The following is a 26,081-nucleotide window of genomic DNA, read 5'->3' as shown; positions in this document are numbered from 1 at the left end:
GAATCTCAGTCTGGCATCTGCTTTACCGACGATCAACTTTATATGATCATTCCATTTTAAATCACTCCTAATGAGTGCTCCCAGATAATTTATGGAATTAACTACTTCCAGTTGCTGACCTGCTATTTTGTAGCTAAATGATAAGGGAACGATCCAAGCGTAGACTGTTTCAGACATTACTCCCATGAAGGAAAGTACGGATGGTGACTGTTGTATTCAATCCCGATGCAATTTCTGTGTTTCATCAACACTCTGATAGTCCACAGATTACAGAATGCCACGAGATGTGCATTGGAAACTACTACTGGTCTTCCAGGGAACGATCAAAGCGCAGACTGTTAGAGACATTACTCCCATGGAGGAAAGTGTTCATGGTGACTGTTGTGTTCAATCCCGATGCAATTTCTGTGTTTCATCAACACTCTGATAGTCTACGCATTACAGAATGCCACCATATGTGCAACCCAAACTACTACTGGTCTTCCAGGGAACGATCAAAGGCGTAGATTGTTTGAGACATTACTCCCGCGGAGGAAAGTGCGCATGGTGACTGTTGTATACAATCCCGATGCAATTTCTGTGTTTCATCAACACCCTAATAGTCCACAGATTACAGAATGCCTCCAGATGTGCATCGGAAACTACTACTGGTCTTCCAGAAAACGATCAAAGCGTAAACTCTTTGAGACATTACTAGCATGGAGGAAAGTGCGCATGGTGACTGTTGTATTCAACCCCGATGCAATTTCTGTGTTTCATCAACACTCTGATAGTCTACAGATTACAGAATGCCACCAGATGTGCATCGGAAACTACTACTTGACTTCCAGGGAACGATCAAAGCGTAGACTGTTTGAGACATTACTCCCATGGAGGAAACTGCGCATGGAGACTGTTGTATTCAATCCCGAAGCAATTACTGTGTCTCATCAACACTCTGATAGTCTACGCATTACAGAATGCCACCATATGTGCATCGCAAACTACTACTGGTCTTCCAGGGAACGATCAAAGGCGTAGATTGTTTGAGACATTACTCCCGCGGAGGAAAGTGCGCATGGTGACTGTTGTATACAATCCCGATGCAATTTGTGTGTTTCATCAACACTCTAATAGTCCACAGATTATAGAATGCCTCCAGATTTGCATCGGAAACTACTACTGGTCTTCCAGAAAACGATCAAAGCGTAAACTCTTTGAGACATTACTCCCATGGAGGAAAGTGCGCATGGTAAATGTTGTATTCAATCGCGATGCATTTTCTGTGTTTCATCAACACTCTGATAGTCCACAGGTTACAGAATGCCACGAGATGTGCATCGGAAACTACTACTGGTCTTCCAAGGAGAGATCAAAACGTAGACTGTTTCAGACATTACTCCCATGGAGGAAAGTGCGGATGGTGACTGTTGTGTTCAATCCCGATGCAATTTCTGTGTTTCATCAACACTCTGATAGTCCACAGATTACAGAATGCTACCAGATGTGCATCGGAAACTACTACTGGTCTTCCAGGGAACGATCAAAGCGTAGACTGTTAGAGACATACCTCCCGTGGAGGAAAGTTCGCATGTTGACTGTTGTATTCATTCCCGATGCAATTTCTGTGTTTCATCAACACTCTGATAGTCCACAGATTGCCGAATGCCACCAGATGTGCATCGGAAACTACTACTGGTCTTCCAGGGAACGATCAAAGCATAGACTGTTTGAGAATTACTCCCATGGAGGAAAGTGCGCATGGAGACTGTTGTATTCAATCCCGAAGCAATTTCTGTGTTTCATCAACAATATGATAGTCCACAGATTACAGAAAGCCTCCAGATGTGCAACGGAAAATACTACTGGTCTTCCAGGGAACGATCAAAGCCCAGACTGTTAGAGACATTACTCCCATGGAGCAAAGAGCGCAGGGTGACTGTTGTATTGAATCCTGATGCAATTACTGTGTTTCATCAACACTCTGATAGTCTACGCATTACAGAATGCAACCATATGTGCATCGCAAACTACTACTGGTCTTCCAGGGAACGATCAAAGGCGTAGATTGTTTGAGACATTACTCCCGTGGAGGAAAGTGCGCATGGTGACTGTTGTATTCATTCCCGATGCAATTTCTGTGTTTCATCAACACTCTGATAGTCCACAGATCACAGAAAGCCTCCAGATGTGCGTCGGAAACTACTACTGGTCTTCCAGGGTACGATCAAAGCGACAACTGTTAGAGACATTACTAGCATGGAGGAAAGTGCGCATGGTGACTGTTGTATTCAACCCCGATGCAATTTCTGTGTTTCATCAACACTCTGATAGTCCACAGATTACAGAATGCCACGAGATGTGCATCGGAAACTACTACATCTACATCTACATCCATACTCCGCAAGCCACCTGACGGTGTGTGGCGGAGGGTACCCTGGGTACCTCTATCGGTTCTCCCTTCTATTCCAGTCTCGTATTGTACGTGGAAAGAAGGATTGTCGGTATGCTTCTGTGTGGGCTCAAATCTCTCTGATTTTATCCTCATGGTCTTTTCGCGAGATATACGTAGGAGGGAGCAATATACTGCTTCACTATTCGGTGAAGGTATGTTCTCGAAACTTTAACAAAAGCCCGTACCGAGCTACTGAGCGTCTCTCCTGCAGAGTCTTCCACTGGAGTTTATCTATCATCTCCGTAACGCTTTCGCAATTACTAAATGATTCTGTAACGAAGCGCACTGCTCTCCGTTGGATCTTCTCTATCTCTTCTATCAACCCTACCTGGTGCAGATCCCACACTGCAGAGCAGTATTCAAGCATTGGGCGAACAAGCGTACTGTAACCTACTTCCTTTGTTGTCGGATTTCATTTCCTTAAGATTCTTCCAATGAATCTCAGTCTGGCATCTGCTTTACCGACGATCAACTTTATATGATCATTCCATTTTAAATCACTCCTAATGAGTACTCCCAGATAATTTATGGAATTAACTACTTCCAGTTGCTGACCTGCTATTTTGTAGCTAAATGATAAGGGAACGATCCAAGCGTAGACTGTTTCAGACATTACTCCCATGAAGGAAAGTACGGATGGTGACTGTTGTATTCAATCCCGATGCAATTTCTGTGTTTCATCAACACTCTGATAGTCCACAGATTACAGAATGCCACGAGATGTGCATTGGAAACTACTACTGGTCTTCCAGGGAACGATCAAAGCGCAGACTGTTAGAGACATTACTCCCATGGAGGAAAGTGTTCATGGTGACTGTTGTGTTCAATCCCGATGCAATTTCTGTGTTTCATCAACACTCTGATAGTCTACGCATTACAGAATGCCACCAGATGGGCATCGGAAACTACTACTTGTCTTCCAGGGAACGATCAAAGCGTAGACTGTTTGAGAATTACTCCCATGGAGGGAAGTGCGCATGGTGACTGTTGTATTCAATCCCGATGCAATTTCTGTGTTTCATCAACACTCTGATACTCCACAGATTACGGAATGCCTCCAGATGTGCATCGGAAACTACTAATGGTCTTCCAGGGAACGATCAAAGCGTAGACTGTTTGAGATATTACTCCCATGGAGGAAAGTGCGCATGGTGACTGTTGTATTCAACCCCGATGCAATTTCTGTGTTTCATCAACACTCTGATAGTCTACAGATTACAGAATGCCACCAGATGTGCATCGGAAACTACTACTTGTCTTCCAGGGAACGATCAAAGCGTAGATTGTTTGAGACATTACTACCGTGGAGGAATGTGCGCATGGTGACTGTTGTATTCAATCCCGATGCAATTTCTGTGTTTCATCAACACTCTGATAGTCTACTGATTACAGAATGCCACCATATGTGCATCGCAAACTACTACTGGTCTTCCAGGGAACGATCAAAGGCGCAGATTGTTTGAGACATTACTCCTGTGGAGGAAAGTGCGCATGGTGACTGTTGTATTCAATCCGGATGCAATTTCTGTGTTTCATCAATACTCTGATAGTCCACAGATTACGGAAAGCATCCAGATGTGCATCGGAAACTACTACTGGTCTTCCAGGGAACGATCAAAGCATAGACTGTTTGAGAATTACTCCCATGGAGGAAAGTGCGGATGGTGACTGTTGTGTTCAATCCCGATGCTATTTCTGTGTTTCATCAACACTCTGATAGTCCACAGATTACAGAATGCCACCAGATGTGCATCGGAAACTACTAATGGTCTTCCAGGGAGCGATCAAAGCGTAGACTGTTTGAGACATAACTCCCATGGAGAAAAGTGCGCATGGTGAATGTAGTATTCAATCACGATGCAATTTCTGTGTTTCATCAACACTCTGGTAGTCCACAGATTACAGAATGCCTCCCGATGTGCATCGGAAACAACTACTGGTCTTCCAGGGAACGATCAAAGCGTAGACTGTTTGGGACATTACTCCCATGGTGGAAAGTGCGCATGGTGACTGTTGTCTTCAATCCCGATGCAATTTCTGTGTTTCATCAACACTCTGATAGTCCACAGATTACAGAATACCTCCAGATGTTAATCGGAAGCTACTACTGCTCTTCCAGGGATGATCAAAGCGTAGACTGTTTGAGACACTACTCCCATGGAGGAAAGTGCGCATGGTGACTGTTGTATTCAATCCCGATGCAATTTCTGTGTTTCATCAATACTCTGATAGTCCACAGATTACGGAAAGCATCCAGATGTGCATCGGAAACTACTACTGGTCTTCCACGGAACGATCAAAGCGTAGACTCTCTGAGACATTACTCCCATGGAGGAAACTGCGCATGGAGACTGTTGTATTCAATCCCGAAGCAATTTCTGTGTTTCTCAACAATATGATAGTCCACAGATTACAGAAAGCCTCCAGATGTGCAACGGAAAATACTACTGGTCTTCCAGGGAACGATCAAAGCCGAGACTGTTAGAGACATTACTCCCATGGAGCAAAGAGCGCAGGGTGACTGTTGTATTGAATCCTGATGCAATTACTGTGTTTCATCAACACTCTGATAGTCTACGCATTACAGAATGCAACCATATGTGCATCGCAAACTACTACTGGTCTTCCAGGGAACGATCAAAGGCGTAGATTGTTTGAGACATTACTCCCGTGGAGGAAAGTGCGCATGGTGACTGTTGTATTCAATCCCGATGCAATTTCTGTGTTTCATCAACACTCTGATAGTCCACAGATCACAGAAAGCCTCCAGATGTGCGTCGGAAACTACTACTGGTCTTCCAGGGTACGATCAAAGCGACAACTGTTAGAGACATTACTAGCATGGAGGAAAGTGCGCATGGTGACTGTTGTATTCAACCCCGATGCAATTTCTGTGTTTCATCAACACTCTGATAGTCCACAGATTACAGAATGCCACGAGATGTGCATCGGAAACTACTACATCTACATCTACATCCATACTCCGCAAGCCACCTGACGGTGTGTGGCGGAGGGTACCCTGGGTACCTCTATCGGTTCTCCCTTCTATTCCAGTCTCGTATTGTACGTGGAAAGAAGGATTGTCGGTATGCTTCTGTGTGGGCTCAAATCTCTCTGATTTTATCCTCATGGTCTTTTCGCGAGATATACGTAGGAGGGAGCAATATACTGCTCCACTATTCGGTGAAGGTATGTTCTCTAAACTTTAACAAAAGCCCGTACCGAGCTACTGAGCGTCTCTCCTGCAGAGTCTTCCACTGGAGTTTATCTATCATCTCCGTAACGCTTTCGCAATTACTAAATGATTCTGTAACGAAGCGCACTGCTCTCCGTTGGATCTTCTCTATCTCTTCTATCAACCCTACCTGGTGCAGATCCCACACTGCAGAGCAGTATTCAAGCATTGGGCGAACAAGCGTACTGTAACCTACTTCCTTTGTTGTCGGATTTCATTTCCTTAAGATTCTTCCAATGAATCTCAGTCTGGCATCTGCTTTACCGACGATCAACTTTATATGATCATTCCATTTTAAATCACTCCTAATGAGTACTCCCAGATAATTTATGGAATTAACTACTTCCAGTTGCTGACCTGCTATTTTGTAGCTAAATGATAAGGGAACGATCCAAGCGTAGACTGTTTCAGACATTACTCCCATGAAGGAAAGTACGGATGGTGACTGTTGTATTCAATCCCGATGCAATTTCTGTGTTTCATCAACACTCTGATAGTCCACAGATTACAGAATGCCACGAGATGTGCATTGGAAACTACTACTGGTCTTCCAGGGAACGATCAAAGCGCAGACTGTTAGAGACATTACTCCCATGGAGGAAAGTGTTCATGGTGACTGTTGTGTTCAATCCCGATGCAATTTCTGTGTTTCATCAACACTCTGATAGTCTACGCATTACAGAATGCCACCAGATGGGCATCGGAAACTACTACTTGTCTTCCAGGGAACGATCAAAGCGTAGACTGTTTGAGAATTACTCCCATGGAGGGAAGTGCGCATGGTGACTGTTGTATTCAATCCCGATGCAATTTCTGTGTTTCATCAACACTCTGATACTCCACAGATTACGGAATGCCTCCAGATGTGCATCGGAAACTACTAATGGTCTTCCAGGGAACGATCAAAGCGTAGACTGTTTGAGATATTACTCCCATGGAGGAAAGTGCGCATGGTGACTGTTGTATTCAACCCCGATGCAATTTCTGTGTTTCATCAACACTCTGATAGTCTACAGATTACAGAATGCCACCAGATGTGCATCGGAAACTACTACTTGTCTTCCAGGGAACGATCAAAGCGTAGATTGTTTGAGACATTACTACCGTGGAGGAATGTGCGCATGGTGACTGTTGTATTCAATCCCGATGCAATTTCTGTGTTTCATCAACACTCTGATAGTCTACTGATTACAGAATGCCACCATATGTGCATCGCAAACTACTACTGGTCTTCCAGGGAACGATCAAAGGCGCAGATTGTTTGAGACATTACTCCTGTGGAGGAAAGTGCGCATGGTGACTGTTGTATTCAATCCGGATGCAATTTCTGTGTTTCATCAATACTCTGATAGTCCACAGATTACGGAAAGCATCCAGATGTGCATCGGAAACTACTACTGGTCTTCCAGGGAACGATCAAAGCATAGACTGTTTGAGAATTACTCCCATGGAGGAAAGTGCGGATGGTGACTGTTGTGTTCAATCCCGATGCTATTTCTGTGTTTCATCAACACTCTGATAGTCCACAGATTACAGAATGCCACCAGATGTGCATCGGAAACTACTAATGGTCTTCCAGGGAGCGATCAAAGCGTAGACTGTTTGAGACATAACTCCCATGGAGAAAAGTGCGCATGGTGAATGTAGTATTCAATCACGATGCAATTTCTGTGTTTCATCAACACTCTGGTAGTCCACAGATTACAGAATGCCTCCCGATGTGCATCGGAAACAACTACTGGTCTTCCAGGGAACGATCAAAGCGTAGACTGTTTGGGACATTACTCCCATGGTGGAAAGTGCGCATGGTGACTGTTGTCTTCAATCCCGATGCAATTTCTGTGTTTCATCAACACTCTGATAGTCCACAGATTACAGAATACCTCCAGATGTTAATCGGAAGCTACTACTGCTCTTCCAGGGATGATCAAAGCGTAGACTGTTTGAGACACTACTCCCATGGAGGAAAGTGCGCATGGTGACTGTTGTATTCAATCCCGATGCAATTTCTGTGTTTCATCAATACTCTGATAGTCCACAGATTACGGAAAGCATCCAGATGTGCATCGGAAACTACTACTGGTCTTCCACGGAACGATCAAAGCGTAGACTCTCTGAGACATTACTCCCATGGAGGAAACTGCGCATGGAGACTGTTGTATTCAATCCCGAAGCAATTTCTGTGTTTCTCAACAATATGATAGTCCACAGATTACAGAAAGCCTCCAGATGTGCAACGGAAAATACTACTGGTCTTCCAGGGAACGATCAAAGCCGAGACTGTTAGAGACATTACTCCCATGGAGCAAAGAGCGCAGGGTGACTGTTGTATTGAATCCTGATGCAATTACTGTGTTTCATCAACACTCTGATAGTCTACGCATTACAGAATGCAACCATATGTGCATCGCAAACTACTACTGGTCTTCCAGGGAACGATCAAAGGCGTAGATTGTTTGAGACATTACTCCCGTGGAGGAAAGTGCGCATGGTGACTGTTGTATTCAATCCCGATGCAATTTCTGTGTTTCATCAACACTCTGATAGTCCACAGATCACAGAAAGCCTCCAGATGTGCGTCGGAAACTACTACTGGTCTTCCAGGGTACGATCAAAGCGACAACTGTTAGAGACATTACTAGCATGGAGGAAAGTGCGCATGGTGACTGTTGTATTCAACCCCGATGCAATTTCTGTGTTTCATCAACACTCTGATAGTCCACAGATTACAGAATGCCACGAGATGTGCATCGGAAACTACTACATCTACATCTACATCCATACTCCGCAAGCCACCTGACGGTGTGTGGCGGAGGGTACCCTGGGTACCTCTATCGGTTCTCCCTTCTATTCCAGTCTCGTATTGTACGTGGAAAGAAGGATTGTCGGTATGCTTCTGTGTGGGCTCAAATCTCTCTGATTTTATCCTCATGGTCTTTTCGCGAGATATACGTAGGAGGGAGCAATATACTGCTTCACTATTCGGTGAAGGTATGTTCTCGAAACTTTAACAAAAGCCCGTACCGAGCTACTGAGCGTCTCTCCTGCAGAGTCTTCCACTGGAGTTTATCTATCATCTCCGTAACGCTTTCGCAATTACTAAATGATTCTGTAACGAAGCGCACTGCTCTCCGTTGGATCTTCTCTATCTCTTCTATCAACCCTACCTGGTGCAGATCCCACACTGCAGAGCAGTATTCAAGCATTGGGCGAACAAGCGTACTGTAACCTACTTCCTTTGTTGTCGGATTTCATTTCCTTAAGATTCTTCCAATGAATCTCAGTCTGGCATCTGCTTTACCGACGATCAACTTTATATGATCATTCCATTTTAAATCACTCCTAATGAGTACTCCCAGATAATTTATGGAATTAACTACTTCCAGTTGCTGACCTGCTATTTTGTAGCTAAATGATAAGGGAACGATCCAAGCGTAGACTGTTTCAGACATTACTCCCATGAAGGAAAGTACGGATGGTGACTGTTGTATTCAATCCCGATGCAATTTCTGTGTTTCATCAACACTCTGATAGTCCACAGATTACAGAATGCCACGAGATGTGCATTGGAAACTACTACTGGTCTTCCAGGGAACGATCAAAGCGCAGACTGTTAGAGACATTACTCCCATGGAGGAAAGTGTTCATGGTGACTGTTGTGTTCAATCCCGATGCAATTTCTGTGTTTCATCAACACTCTGATAGTCTACGCATTACAGAATGCCACCATATGTGCAACCCAAACTACTACTGGTCTTCCAGGGAACGATCAAAGGCGTAGATTGTTTGAGACATTACTCCCGCGGAGGAAAGTGCGCATGGTGACTGTTGTATACAATCCCGATGCAATTTCTGTGTTTCATCAACACTCTAATAGTCCACAGATTACAGAATGCCTCCAGATGTGCATCGGAAACTACTACTGGCGTTCCAGAAAACGATCAAAGCGTAAACTCTTTGAGACATTACTAGCATGGAGGAAAGTGCGCATGGTGACTGTTGTATTCAACCCCGATGCAATTTCTGTGTTTCATCAACACTCTGATAGTCTACAGATTACAGAATGCCACCAGATGTGCATCGGAAACTACTACTTGTCTTCCAGGGAACGATCAAAGCGTAGATTGTTTGAGACATTACTACCGTGGAGGAATGTGCGCATGGTGACTGTTGTATTCAATCCCGATGCAATTTCTGTGTTTCATCAACACTCTGATAGTCTACTCATTACAGAATGCCACCATATGTGCATCGCAAACTACTACTGGTCTTCCAGGGAACGATCAAAGGCGCAGATTGTTTGAGACATTACTCCTGTGGAGGAAAGTGCGCATGGTGACTGTTGTATTCAATCCGGATGCAATTTCTGTGTTTCATCAATACTCTGATAGTCCACAGATTACGGAAAGCATCCAGATGTGCATCGGAAACTACTACTGGTCTTCCAGGGAACGATCAAAGCATAGACTGTTTGAGAATTACTCCCATGGAGGAAAGTGCGGATGGTGACTGTTGTGTTCAATCCCGATGCTATTTCTGTGTTTCATCAACACTCTGATAGTCCACAGATTACAGAATGCCACCAGATGTGCATCGGAAACTACTAATGGTCTTCCAGGGAGCGATCAAAGCGTAGACTGTTTGAGACATAACTCCCATGGAGAAAAGTGCGCATGGTGAATGTAGTATTCAATCACGATGCAATTTCTGTGTTTCATCAACACTCTGGTAGTCCACAGATTACAGAATGCCTCCCGATGTGCATCGGAAACAACTACTGGTCTTCCAGGGAACGATCAAAGCGTAGACTGTTTGGGACATTACTCCCATGGTGGAAAGTGCGCATGGTGACTGTTGTCTTCAATCCCGATGCAATTTCTGTGTTTCATCAACACTCTGATAGTCCACAGATTACAGAATACCTCCAGATGTTAATCGGAAGCTACTACTGCTCTTCCAGGGAATGATCAAAGCGTAGACTGTTTGAGACACTACTCCCATGGAGGAAAGTGCGCATGGTGACTGTTGTATTCAATCCCGATGCAATTTCTGTGTTTCATCAATACTCTGATAGTCCACAGATTACGGAAAGCATCCAGATGTGCATCGGAAACTACTACTGGTCTTCCACGGAACGATCAAAGCGTAGACTCTCTGAGACATTACTCCCATGGAGGAAACTGCGCATGGAGACTGTTGTATTCAATCCCGAAGCAATTTCTGTGTTTCATCAACAATATGATAGTCCACAGATTACAGAAAGCCTCCAGATGTGCAACGGAAAATACTACTGGTCTTCCAGGGAACGATCAAAGCCCAGACTGTTAGAGACATTACTCCCATGGAGCAAAGAGCGCAGGGTGACTGTTGTATTGAATCCTGATGCAATTACTGTGTTTCATCAACACTCTGATAGTCTACGCATTACAGAGTGCAACCATATGTGCATCGCAAACTACTACTGGTCTTCCAGGGAACGATCAAAGGCGTAGATTGTTTGAGACATTACTCCCGTGGAGGAAAGTGCGCATGGTGACTGTTGTATTCAATCCCGATGCAATTTCTGTGTTTCATCAACACTGTAATAGTCCACAGATTACAGAATGCCTCCAGATGTGCATCGGAAACTACTACTGGTCTTCCAGAAAACGATCAAAGCGTAAACTATTTGAGACATTACTTCCATGGAGGAAAGTGCGCATGGTGACTGTTGTATTCAATCGCGATGCATTTTCTGTGTTTCATCAACACTCTGATAGTCCACAGGTTACAGAATGCCACGAGATGTGCATCGGAAACTACTACTGTTCTTCCAGGGAACGATCAAAACGTAGACTGTTTCAGACATTACTCCCATGGAGGAAAGTGCGGATGGTGACTGTTGTGTTCAATCCCGATGCAATTTCTGTGTTTCATCAACACTCTGATAGTCCACAGATTACAGAATGCCACCAGATGTGCATTGGAAACTACTACTGGACTTCCAGGGAACGATCAAAGCGTAGACTGTTAGAGACATACCTCCCGTGGAGGAACGTGCGCATGTTGACTGTTGTATTCATTCCCGATGCAATTTCTGTGTTTCATCAACACTCTGATAGTCCACAGATTACAGAATGCCACCAGATGTGCATCGGAATCTACTACTGGTCTTCCAGGGAACGATCAAAGCATAGACTGTTTGAGAATTACTCCCATGGAGGAAAGTGCGCATGGTGACTGTTGTATTCAATCCCGATGCAATTTCTGTGTTTCATCAACACTCTGATAGTCCACAGATCACAGAAAGCCTCCAGATGTGCGTCGGAAGCTACTACTGGTCTTCCAGGGAACGATTAAAGCGACAACTGCTAGAGACATTACTAGCATGGAGGAAAGTGCGCATGGTGACTGTTGTATTCAACCCCGATGCAATTTCTGTGTTTCATCAACACTCTGATAGTCTACAGATTACAGAATGCCACCAGATGTGCATCGGAAACTACTACTGGTCTTCCAGGGAACGATCAAAGCGTAGACTGTTTGGGACATTACTCCCATGGTGGAAAATGCGCATGGTGACTGTTGTCTTCAATTCCGATGCAATTTCTGTCTTTCATCAACACTCTGATAGTCCACAGATTACAGAATGCCTCCAGATGTTAATCGGAAGCTACTACTGGTCTTCCAGGGAATGATCAAAGCGTAGACTGTTTGGGACATTACTCCCATGGAGGAAAGTGCGCATGGTGACTGTTGTATTCAATCCCGATGCAATTACTGTGTTTCATCAACACTCTGATAGTCTACGCATTACAGAATGCCACCATATGTGCATCGCAAACTACTACTGGTCTTCCAGGGAACGATCAAAGGCGTAGATTGTTTGAGACATTACTCCCGTGGAGGAAAGTGCGCATGGTGACTGTTGTATTCAATCCGGATGAAATTTTTGTGTTTCATCAATACTCTGATAGTCCACAGATTACAGAATGCTACCAGATGTGCATCGGAAACTACTACTGGTCTTCCAGGGAACGATCAAAGCGTAGATTGTTTGAGAGTTACTCCCATGGAGGAAAGTGCGCATGGTGACTGTTGTATTCAATCCCGATGCAAATTCAGTGTTTCATCAACACTCTCATAGTCTACAGAATACAGAATACCTCCAGATGTGCATCGGAAACTACTACTGGTCTTCCTGGGAACGATCCAAGCGTAGACTGTTTCAGACATTACTCCCATGGAGTAAAGTGCGGATGGTGACTGTTGTATTCAATTCCGATGCAATTTCTATGTTTCATCAACACTCTGATAGTCCACAGATTACAGAATGCAACCAGATGTGCATCGGAAACTACTACTGGTCTTCCAGGGAACGATCAAAGCGTAGACTGTTTGAGACATACCTCCCGTGGAGGAAAGTGCGCTTGGTGATTGTTGTATTCCATCCCGTTGCAATTTTTGTGTTTCATCAACACTCTGATAGTCCACAGATTACAGAATGCCACCAGATGTGTATCGGAAACTACTACTGGTCTTCCAGGGAACGATCAAAGCGTAGACTGTTTGAGAATTACTCCCATGGAGGAAAGTGCGCATGGTGACTGTTTTATTCAATCCGGATGAAATTTCTGTGTTTCATCAACACTCAGATAATCCACAGATTACAGAATGCTACCAGATGTGCATCGGAAACTACTACTGGTCTTCCAGGGAACGATCAAAGCGTAGATTGTTTGAGAGTTACTCCCATGGAGGAAAGTGCGCATGGTGACTGTTGTATTCAATCCCGATGCAATTACTGTGTTTCATCAACACTCTGATAGTCTACGCATTACAGAATGCCACCATATGTGCATCGCAAACTACTACTGGTCTTCCAGGGAACGATCAAAGCGTGGACTGTTTGAGACATACCTCCCGTGGAGGAATGTGCGCATGGTGACTGTTGTATTCAATCCGGATGAAATTTCTGTGCTTCATCAACACTCTGATAGTCCACAGATTACAGAATGCTACCAGATGTGCATCGGAAACTACTACTGGTCTTCCAGGGAACGATCAAAGCGTAGACTGTTTGAGACATACCTCCCATGCAGGAAAGTGCGCATGGTGATTGTTGTATTCAATCCCGAAGCAGTTTCTGTGTTTCATCAACAAACTGATAGTCCACAGATCACAGAATGCCACCAGATGTGCATCGGAAACTACTACTGGTCTTCCAGGGAACGATCAAAGCATAGACTGTTTGAGAATTACTCCCATGGAGGAAAGTGCGCATGGTGACTGTTGTATTCAATCCCGATTCAATTTCTGTGTTTCATCAACACTCTGATAGTCCACAGATCACAGAAAGCCTCCAGATGTGCGTCGGAAACTACTACTGGTCTTCCAGGGAACGATCAAGGCGACAACTGTTAGAGACATTACTAACATGGAGGAAAGTGCGCATGGTGACTGTTGTATTCAACCCCGATGCAATTTCTGTGTTTCATCAACACTCTGATAGTCTACAGATTACAGAATGCCTCCAGATGTGCATCGGAAACTACTACTTGTCTTCCAGGGAACGATCAAAGCGTAGATTGTTTGGGACATTACTCCCATGGTGGAAAATGCGCATGGTGACTGTTGTCTTCAATTCCGATGCAATGTCTGTGTTTCATCAACACTCTGATAGTCCACAGATTACAGAATGCCTCCAGATGTTAATCGGAAGCTACTACTGGTCTTCCAGGGAATGATCAAAGCGCAGACTGTTTGAGACGGTACTCCCATGGAGTAAAGTGCGCATGGTGACTGTTGTATTCAATCCCGATGCAATTACTGTGTTTCATCAACACTCTGATAGTCTACGCATTACAGAATGCCACCATATGTGCATCGCACACTACTACTGGTCTTCCAGGGAACGATCAAAGGCGTAGATTGTTTGAGACATTACTCCCGTGGAGGAAAGTGCGCATGGTGACTGTTGTATTCAATCCCGATGCAAATTCAGTGTTTCATCAACACTCTCATAGTCTACAGAATACAGAATACCTCCAGATGTGCATCGGAAACTACTACTGGTCTTCCTGGGAACGATCCAAGCGTAGACTGTTTCAGACATTACTCCCATGGAGTAAAGTGCGGATGGTGACTGTTGTATTCAATTCCGATGCAATTTCTATGTTTCATCAACACTCTGATAGTCCACAGATTACAGAATGCCACCAGATGTGCATCGGAAACTACTACTGGTCTTCCAGGGAACGATCAAAGCGTAGACTGTTTGAGACATACCTCCCGTGGAGGAAAGTGCGCTTGGTGATTGTTGTATTCCATCCCGTTGCAATTTCTGTGTTTCATCAACACTCTGATAGTCCACAGATTACAGAATGCCACCAGATGTGCATCGGAAACTACTACTGGTCTTCAGGGAACGATCAAAGCGTAGACTGTTTGAGAATTACTCCCATGGAGGATAGTGCGCATGGTGACTGTTGTATTCAATCCGGATGAAATTTCTGTGTTTCATCAACACTCTGATAATCCACAGATTACAGAATGCTACCAGATGTGCATCGGAAACTACTACTGGTCTTCCAGGGAACGATCAAAGCGTAGATTGTTTGAGAGTCACTCCCATGGAGGATAGTGCGCATGGTGACTGTTGTATTCAATCCCGATGCAATTACTGTGTTTCATCAACACTCTGATAGTCTACGCATTACAGAATGCCACCATATGTGCATCGCAAACTACTACTGGTCTTCCAGGGAACGATCAAAGCGTGGACTGTTTGAGACATACCTCCCGTGGAGGAATGTGCGCATGGTGAGTGTTGTATTCAATCCGGATGAAATTTCTGTGTTTCATCAACACTCTGATAGTCCACAGATTACAGAATGCTACCAGATGTGCATCGGAAACTACTACTGGTCTTCCAGGGAACGATCAAAGCGTCGACTGTTTGAGAGTTACTCCCATGGAGGAAAGTGCACATGGTGACTGTTGTATTCAATCCCGATGCATTTTCTGTGTTTCGTCAACACTCTGATAGACCACAGATTACAGAATGCCACGAGATGTGCATCGGAAACTACTACTGGTCTTCCTGGGAACGATCCAAGCTTAGACTGTTTCAGACATTACTCCCATGGAGTAAAGTGCGGATGGTGACTGTTGTATTCAGTCCCGATGCAATTTCTGTGTTTCATCAACACTCTGATAGTCCACAGATTACAGAATGCCACCAGATGTTAATCGGAAGCTACTACTGGTCTTGCAGGGAACGATCAAAGCGTAGACTGTTTGAGACATTACTCCCATGGAGGAAAGTGCACATGGTGACTGTTGTATTCAATCACGATGCAATTTCTGTGTTTCATCAACACTTAGATAGTCCACAGATTACGGAAAGCATCCAGATGTGCATCGGAAACTACTACTGGTCTTCCACGGAACGATCAAAGCGTAGACTGTTTGAGACATTACTCCCATGGAGGAAACTGCGCATGGAGACTGTTGTATTCAATCCCGAAGCAATTTCTGTAGTTCATCAACACTCTGATAGTCCAAAGATTACAGAGAGCCTCCAGATGTGCAATGGAAAATACTACTGGTCTTCCAGGGAACGATCAAAGCGCAGACTGTTAGAGACATTACTCCCACGGAGGAAAGTGCGCATGGTGACTGTTGTATTCAATCCCGATGCAATTACTGTGTTTCATCAACACTCTGATAGTCTACGCATTACAGAATGCCACCATATGTGCATCGGAAACTACTACTGGTCTTCCATGGAACGATCAAAGGCGTAGATTATTTGAGACATTACTCCCGTGGAGGAAAGTGCGCATGGTGACTGTTGTATTCAATCCGGATGGAATTTTTGTGTTTCATCAATACTCTGATAGTCCACAGATTACAGAATGCTACCAGATGTGCATCGGAAACTACTACTGGTCTTCCAGGGAACGATCAAAGCGTAGATTGTTTGAGAGTTACTCCCATGGAGGAAAGTGCGCATGGTGACTGTTGTATTCAATCCCGATGCAAATTCAGTGTTTCATCAACACTCTCATAGTCTACAGATTACAGAATGCCACGAGATGTGCATTGGAAACTACTACTGGTCTTCCTGGGAACGATCCAAGCGTAGACTGTTTCAGACATTACTCCCATGGAGTAAAGTGCGGATGGTGACTGTTGTATTCAATCCGGATGAAATTTCTGTGTTTCATCAACACTCTGATAGTCCACAGATTACAGAATGCTACCAGATGTGATTCGGAAACTACTACTGGTCTTCCAGGGAACGATCAAAGCGTAGACTGTTTGAGAGTTACTCCCATGGAGGAAAGTGCGCATGGTGACTGTTGTATTCAATCCCGATGCATTTTCTGTGTTTCATCAACACTCTGATAGTCCACAGATTACAGAATGCCACGAGATGTGCATCGGAAACTAGTACATCTACATCTACATCAACATCCATACTCCGCAAGCCACCTGACGGTGTGTGGCGGAGGGTACCCTGAGTACCTCTATCGGTTCTCCCTTCTATTCCAGTCTCGTATTGTACGTGGAAAGAAAGATTGTCGGTATGCTTCTGTGTGGGCTCTAATCTCTCTGATTTTATCCTCATGGTCTTTTCGCGAGATATACGTAGGAGGGAGCAATATACTGCTTGACTATTCGGTGAAGGTATGTTCTCGAAACTTTAACAAAAGCCCGTACCGAGCTACTGAGCGTCTCTCCTGCAGAGTCTTCCACTGGAGTTTATCTATCATCTCCGTAACGCTTTCGCAATTACTAAATGATCCTGTAACGAAGCGCACTGCTCTCCGTTGGATCTTCTCTATCTCTTCTATAAAACCTACCTGGTGCAGATCCCACACTGCAGAGCAGTATTCAAGCATTGGGCGAACAAGCGTACTGTAACCTACTTCCTTTGTTGTCGGATTTCATTTCCTTAAGATTCTTCCAATGAATCTCAGTCTGGCATCTGCTTTACCGACGATCAACTTTATATGATCATTCCATTTTAAATCACTCCTAATGAGTACTCCCAGATAATTTATGGAATTAACTACTTCCAGTTGCTGACCTGCTATTTTGTAGCTAAATGATAAGGGAACGATCAAAGCGTAGTCTGTTTCAGACATTACTCCCATGGAGGAAAGTACGAATGGTGACTGTTGTATTCAATCCCGATGCAATTTCTGTGTTTCATCAACACTCTGATAGTCCACAGATTACAGAATGCCACCAGATGTGCATTGGAAACTACTACTGGTCTTCCAGGGAACGATCAAAGCGCAGACTGTTAGAGACATTACTCCCATGGAGGAAAGTGTTCATGGTGACTGTTGTGTTCGATCCCGATGCAATTTCTGTGTTTCATCAACACTCTGATAGTCTACGCATTACAGAATGCCACCATATGTGCAACCCAAACTACTACTGGTCTTCCAGGGAACGATCAAAGGCGTAGATTGTTTGAGACATTACTCCCGCGGAGGAAAGTGCGCATGGTGACTGTTGTATACAATCCCGATGCAATTTCTGTGTTTCATCAACACTCTAATAGTCCACAGATTACAGAATGCCTCCAGATGTGCATCGGAAACTACTACTGGTCTTCCAGAAAACGATCAAAGCGTAAACTCTTTGAGACATTACTCCCATGGAGGAAAGTGCGGATGGTGACTGTTGTGTTCAATCCTGATGCAATTTCTGTGTTTCATCAACACTCTGATAGTCCACAGATTACAGAATGCCACCAGATGTGCATCGGAAACTACTACTGGTCTTCCAGGGGACGATCAAAGCATAGACTGTTTGAGAATTACTCCCATGGAGGAAAGTGCGCATGGTGACTGTTGTATTCAATCCCGATGCAATTTCTGTGTTTCATCAACACTCTGATAGTCCACAGATCACAGAAAGCCTCCAGATGTGCGTCGGAAACTACTACTGGTCTTCCAGGGAACGATCAAAGCGACAACTGTTAGCGACATTACTAGCATGGAGGAAAGTGCGCATGGTGACTGTTGTATTCAACCCCGATGCAATTTCTGTGTTTCATCAACACTCTGATAGTCTACAGATTACAGAATGCCACCAGATGTGCCTCGGAAACTACTACTTGTCTTCCAGGGAACGATCAAAGCGTAGATTGTTAGAGACATTACTCCCGTGGAGGAATGTGCGCATGGTGACTGTTGTATTCAATCCGGATGCAATTTGTGTGTTTCATCAACACTCTAATAGTCCACAGATTATAGAATGCCTCCAGATTTGCATCGGAAACTGCTACTGGTCTTCCAGAAAACGATCAAAGCGTAAACTCTTTGAGACATTACTCCCATGGTGGAAAGTGCGCATGGTGACTGTTGTCTTCAATCCCGATGCAACTTCTGTGTTTCATCAACACTCTGATAGTCCACAGATTACAGAATACCTCTAGATGTTAATCGGAAGCTACTACTGCTCTTCCAGGGAACGATCAAAGCGTAGACTGTTTGAGACACTACTCCCATGGAGGAAAGTGCGCATGGTGACTGTTGTATTCAATCCCGATGCAATTTCTGTGTTTCATCAACACTCTGATAGTCCACAGATTACGGAAAGCATCCAGATGTGCATCGGAAACTACTACTGGTCTTCCACGGAACGATCAAAGCGTAGACTCTCTGAGACATTACTCCCATGGAGGAAACTGCGCATGGAGAGTGTTGTATTCAATCCCGAAGCAATTTCTGTGTTTCATCAACAATCAGATAGTCCACAGATTACAGAAAGCCTCCAGATGTGCAACGGAAAATACTACTGGTCTTCCAGGGAACGATCAAAGCCCAGACTGATAGAGACATTACTCCCATGGAGCAAGGTGCGCATGGTGACTGTTGTATTGAATCCCGATGCAATTACTGTGTTTCATCAACACTCTGATAGTCTACGCATTACAGAATGCAACCATATGTGCATCGCAAACTACTACTGGTCTTCCAGGGAACGATCAAAGGCGTAGATTGTTTGAGACATTACTCCCGTGGAGGAAAGTGCGCATGGTGACTGTTGTATTCAATCGCGATGCATTTTCTGTGTTTCATCAACAGTCTGATAGTCCACAGATTACAGAATGCCACGAGATGTGCATCGGAAACTACTACTGTTCTTCCAGGGAACGATTAAAACGTAGACTGTTTCAGACATTACTCCCATGGAGGAAAGTGCGGATGGTGACTGTTGTATTCAATCCCGATGCAATTTCTGTGTTTCATCAACACTCTGATAGTCCACAGATTACAGAATGCCACCAGATGTGCATTGGAAACTACTACTGGTCTTCCAGGGAACGATCAAAGCGTGGACTGTTAGAGACATACCTCCCGTGGAGGAACGTGCGCATGGTGACTGTCGTATTCAATCCCGATGCAATTTCTGTGTTTCATCAACACTCTGATAGTCCACAGATCACAGAAAGCCTCCAGATGTGCGTCGGAAGCTACTACTGGTCTTCCAGGGAACGATGAAAGCGACAACTGTTAGAGACATTACTAGCATGGAGGAAAGTGCGCATGGTGACTGTTGTATTCAACCCCGATGCAATTTCTGTGTTTCATCAACACTCTGATAGTCTACAGATTACAGAATGCCACCAGATGTGCATCGGAAACTACTACTTGTCTTCCAGGGAACGATCAAAGCGTAGACTGTTTGCGACATTACTCCCATGGTGGAAAGGGCGCATGGTGACTGTTGTCTTCAATTCCGATGCAATTTCTGTGTTTCATCAACACTCTGATAGTCCACAGATTACAGAATGCCTCCAGATGTTAATCGGAAGCTACTACTGGTCTTCCAGGGAATGATCAAAGCGTTGACTGTTTGAGACAGTACTCCCATGGAGGAAAGTGCGCATGGTGACTGTTGTATTCAATCCCGATGCTATTACTGTGTTTCATCAACACTCTGATAGTCTACGCATTACAGAATGCCACCATATGTGCATCGCAAACTACTACTGGTCTTCCAGGGAACGATCAAAGGCATAGATTGTTTGAGACATTACTCCCGTGGAGGAAAGTGCGCATGGTGACTGTTGTATTCAATCCGGATGAAATTTCTAAGTTTCATCAACACTCTGATAGTCCACAGATTACAGAATGCTACCAGATGTGCATCGGAAACTACTACTGGTCTTCCAGGGAACGATCAAAGCGTAGACTGTTTGAGACATACCTCCCGTGAAGGAATGTGCGCATGGTGACTGTTGTATTCAATCCGGATGAAATTTCTGTGTTTCATCAACACTCTGATAGTCCACAGATTACAGAATGCTACCAGATGTGCATCGGAAACTACTACTGGTCTTCCAGGGAACGATCAAAGCGTCTACTGTTTGAGAGTTACTCCCATGGAGGAAAGTGCACATGGTGACTGTTGTATTCAATCCCGATACATTTTCTGTGTTTCGTCAACACTCTGATAGTCCACAGATTACAGAATGCCACGAGATGTGCATCGGAAACTACTACTGGTCTTCCTGGGAACGATCCAAGCGTAGACTGTTTCAGACATTACTCCCATGGAGTAATGTGCGGATGGTGACTGTTGTATTCAGTCCCGATGCAATTTCTGTGTTTCGTCAACACTCTGATATTCCACAGATTACAGAATGCCACCAGATGTGCATCGGAAACGACTACTGGTCTTCCAGGGAACGATCAAAGCGTAGACTGTTTGAGACATACTTCCCGTGGAGTAAAGTGCGCATGGTGATTGTTGTATTCAATCCCGATGCAATTTCTGTGTTTCATCAACACTCTGATAGTCCACAGATTACGGAATGTCTCCAGATGTGCATCGGAAACTACTAATGGTCTTCCAGGGAACGATCACAGCGTAGACTGTTTGAGACATTACTCCCATGGAGGAAAGTGCGCATGGTGATTGTTGTATTCAATCCCGATGCAGCTTCTGTGTTTCATCAACACTCTGATAGTCCACAGATTACAGAATGTTTCAAGATGTGCATCGGAAACTACTACTGGTCTTCCAGGGAACGATCAAAGCGTAGACTGTTTGAGAATTACTCCCATGGAGAAAATTGCGCCTGGTGACTGTTGTATTCAATCCCGATGCAACTTCTGTGTTTCATCAACACTCTGATACTCCACAGATTACGGAATGCCTCCAGATGTGCATCGGAACTACTAATGGTCTTCCAGGGAACGATCAAAGCGTAGACTGTTTGAGACATTACTCCCATGGAGGAAAGTGCGCATGGTGAATGTAGTATTCAATCCTGATGCAATTTCAGTATTTCATCAACACTCTGATAGTCCACAGATTACAGAATGCCTCCCGATGTGCATCGGAAACAACTACTGGTCTTCCAGAGAACGATCAAAGCGTAGACTGTTTGGGACATTACTAGCATGGTGGAAAGTGCGCATGGTGATTGTTGTCTTCAATCCCGATGCAATTTCTGTGTTTCATCAACACTCTGATAGTCCACAGATTACAGAATACCTCCGGATGTTAATCGGAAGCTACTACTGGTCTTCCAGGGAACGATCAAAGCGTAGACTGTTTGAGACACTACTCCCATGGAGGAAAGTGCGCATGGTGACTGTTGTATTCAATCCCGATGCAATTTCTGTGTTTCATCAACACTCTGATAGTCCACAGATTACGGAAAGCATCCAGATGTGCATCGGAAACTACTACTGGTCTTCCACGGAACGATCAAAGCGTAGACTCTTTGAGACATTACTCCCATGGAGGAAACTGCGCATGGAGACTGTTGTATTCAATCCCGAAGCAATTTCTGTGTTTCATCAACAATCTGATATTCCACAGATTACAGAATGCCACCAGATGTGCATCGGAAACTACTACTGGTCTTCCAGGGAACGATCAAAGCGTAGACTGTTTGAGACATACTTCCCGTGGAGTAAAGTGCGCATGGTGATTGTTGTATTCAATCCCGATGCAATTTCTGTGTTTCATCAACACTCTGATAGTCCACAGATTACGGAATGCCTCCAGATGTGCATCGGAAACTACTAATGGTCTTCCAGGGAAGGATCAAAGCGTAGACTGTTTGAGACATTACTCCCATGGAGGAAAGTGCGCATGGTGATTGTTGTATTCAATCCCGATGCAGCTTCTGTGTTTCATCAACACTCTGATAGTCCACAGATTACAGAATGCCACGAGATGTGCATCGGAAACTACTACTGTTCTTCCAGGGAACGATCAAAGCGTAGACTGTTTCAGACATTACTCCCATGGAGGAAAGTGCGGATGGTGACTGTTGTGTTCAATCCCGATGCAATTTCTGTGTTTCATCAACACTCTGATATTCCACAGATTACAGAATGCCACCAGATGTGCATTGGAAATTACTACTGGTCTTCCAGGGAACGATCAAAGCGTAGACTGTTAGAGACATACCTCCCGTGGAAGAAAGTGCGCATGTTGACTGTTGTATTCATTCCCGATGCAATTTCTGTGTTTCATCAACACTCTGATAGTCCACAGATTACAGAATGCCACCAGATGTGCATCGGAAACTACTACTGGTCTTCCAGGGAACGATCAAAGCATAGACTGTTTGAGAATTACTCCCATGGAGGAAAGTGCGCATGGTGACTGTTGTATTCAATCCCGATTCAATTTCTGTGTTTCATCAACACTCTGATAGTCCACAGATCACAGAAAGCCTCCAGATGTGCGTCGGAAACTACTACTGGTCTTCCAGGGAACGATCAAAACGACAACAGTTAGAGACATTACTAGCATGGAGGAAAGTGCGCATGGTGACTGTTGTATTCAATCCCGATGCAATTTATGTGTTTCATCAACACTCTGATAGTCTACAGATTACAGAATGCCACCAGATGTGCATCGGAAACTACTACTTGTCTTCCAGGGAGCGATCAAAGCGTAGATTGTTTGAGACATTACTCCCGTGGAGGAATGTGCGCATGGTGACTGTTGTATTCAATCCCGATGCAATTTCTGTGTTTCATCAACACTCTGATAGTCCACAGATTACGGAATGCCTCCAGATGTGCATCGGAAACTACTAATGGTCTTCCAGGGAACGATCAAAGCGTAGACTGTTTGGGACATTACTCCCATGGTGGAAAATGCGCATGGTGACTGTTGTCTTCAATTCCGATGCAATTTCTGTGTTTCATCAACACTCTGATAGTCCACAGATTACAGAATGCCTCCAGATGTTAATCGGAAGCTACTACTGGTCTTCCAGGGAATGATCAAAGCGTAGACTGTTTGAGACGGTACTCCCATGGAGGAAAGTGCGCATGGTGACTGTTGTATTCAATCCCGATGCAGTTACTGTGTTTCATCAACACTCTGATAGTCTACGCATTACAGAATGCCACCATATGTGCATCGCAAACTACTACTGGTCTTCCAGGGAACGATCAAAGGCGTAGATTGTTTGAGACATTACTCCCGTGGCGGAAAGTGCGCATGGTGACTGTTGTATTCAATCCGGATGAAATTTCTATGTTTCATCAACACTCTGATAGTCCACAGATTACAGAATGCTACCAGATGTGCATCGGAAACTACTACTGGTCTTCCAGGGAACGATCAAAGCGTAGATTGTTTGAGAGTTACTCCCATGGAGGAAAGTGCGCATGGTGAATGTAGTATTCAATCCTGATGCAATTTCAGTATTTCATCAACACTCTGATAGTCCACAGATTACAGAATGCCTCCCGATGTGCATCGGAAACAACTACTGGTCTTCCAGGGAACGATCAAAGCGTAGTCTGTTTGGGACATTACTAGCATGGTGGAAAGTGCGCATGGTGACTGTTGTCTTCAATCCCGATGCAATTTCTGTGTTTCATCAACACTCTGATAGTCCACAGGTTACAGAATACCTCCAGATGTTAATCGGAAGCTACTTCTGGTCTTCCAGGGAACGATCATAGCGTAGACTGTTTGAGACACTACTCCCATGGAGGAAAGTGCGCATGGTGAGTGTTGTATTCAATCCCGATGCAATTTCTGTGTTTCATCAACACACTGATAGTCCACAGATTACGGAAAGCATCCAGATGTGCATCGGAAACTACTACTGGTCTTCCACGGAACGATCAAAGCGTAGACTCTTTGAGACATTACTCCCATGGAGGAAACTGCGCATGGAGACTGTTGTATTCAATCCCGAAGCAATTTCTGTGTTTCATCAACAATATGATAGTCCACAGATTTCAGAAAGCCTCCAGATGTGCAACGGAAAATACTACTGGTCTTCCAGGGAACGATCAAAGCCCAGACTGTTAGAGACATTACTCCCATGGAGCAAAGTGCGCATGGTGACTGTTGTATTGAATCCCGATGCAATTACTGTGTTTCATCAACACTCTGATAGTCTACGCATTACAGAATGCCACCATATGTGCATCGCAAACTACTACTGGTCTTTCAGGGAACGATCAAAGACGTAGATTGTTTGAGACATTACTCCCGTGGGGAAAGTGCGCATGGTGACTGTTGTATTCAATACCGATGCAATTTCTGTGTTTCATCAACACTGTAATAGTCCACAGGTTACAGAATGCCTCCAGATGTGCATCGGAAACTACTACTTGTCTTCCAGAAAACGATCAAAGCGTAAACTATTTGAGACATTACTTCCATGGAGGAAAGTGCGCATGGTGACTGTTGTATTCAATCGCGATGCATTTTCTGTGTTTCATCAACACTCTGATAGTCCACAGATTACAGAATGCCACGAGATGTGCATCGGAAACTACTACTGTTCTTCCAGGGAACGATCAAAGCGTAGACTGTTTCAGACATTACTCCCATGGAGGAAAGTGCGGATGGTGACTGTTGTGTTCAATCCCGATGCAATTTCTGTGTTTCATCAACACTCTGATATTCCACAGATTACAGAATGCCACCAGATGTGCATTGGAAACTACTACTGGTCTTCCAGGGAAAGATCAAAGCGTAGACTGTTAGAGACATACCTCCCGTGGAGGAAAGTGCGCATGTTGACTGTTGTATTCATTCCCGATTCAATTTCTTTGTTTCATCAACACTCTGATAGTCCACAGATTACAGAATGCCACCAGATGTGCATCGGAAACTACTACTGGTCTTCCAGGGAATAATCAAAGCATAGACTGTTTGAGAATTACTCCCATGGAGGAAAGTGCGCATGGTGACTGTTGTATTCAATCCCGATTCAATTTCTGTGTTTCATCAACACTCTGATAGTCCACAGATCACAGGAAGCCTCCAGATGTGCGTCGGAAACTACTACTGGTCTTCCAGGGAACCATCAAAACGACAACTGTTAGAGACATTACTAGCATGGAGGAAAGTGCGCATGGTGACTGTTGTATTCAACCCCGATGCAATTTCTGTGTTTCATCAACA

The sequence above is a fragment of the Schistocerca gregaria genome, chromosome 3, assembly GCF_023897955.1.
Source record: "Schistocerca gregaria isolate iqSchGreg1 chromosome 3, iqSchGreg1.2, whole genome shotgun sequence".
NCBI classification, from domain to species: domain Eukaryota; kingdom Metazoa; phylum Arthropoda; class Insecta; order Orthoptera; family Acrididae; genus Schistocerca; species Schistocerca gregaria.
The sequence above is the reverse complement of the archived record's forward strand: the minus strand, read 5'-3'. Positions refer to the sequence as shown.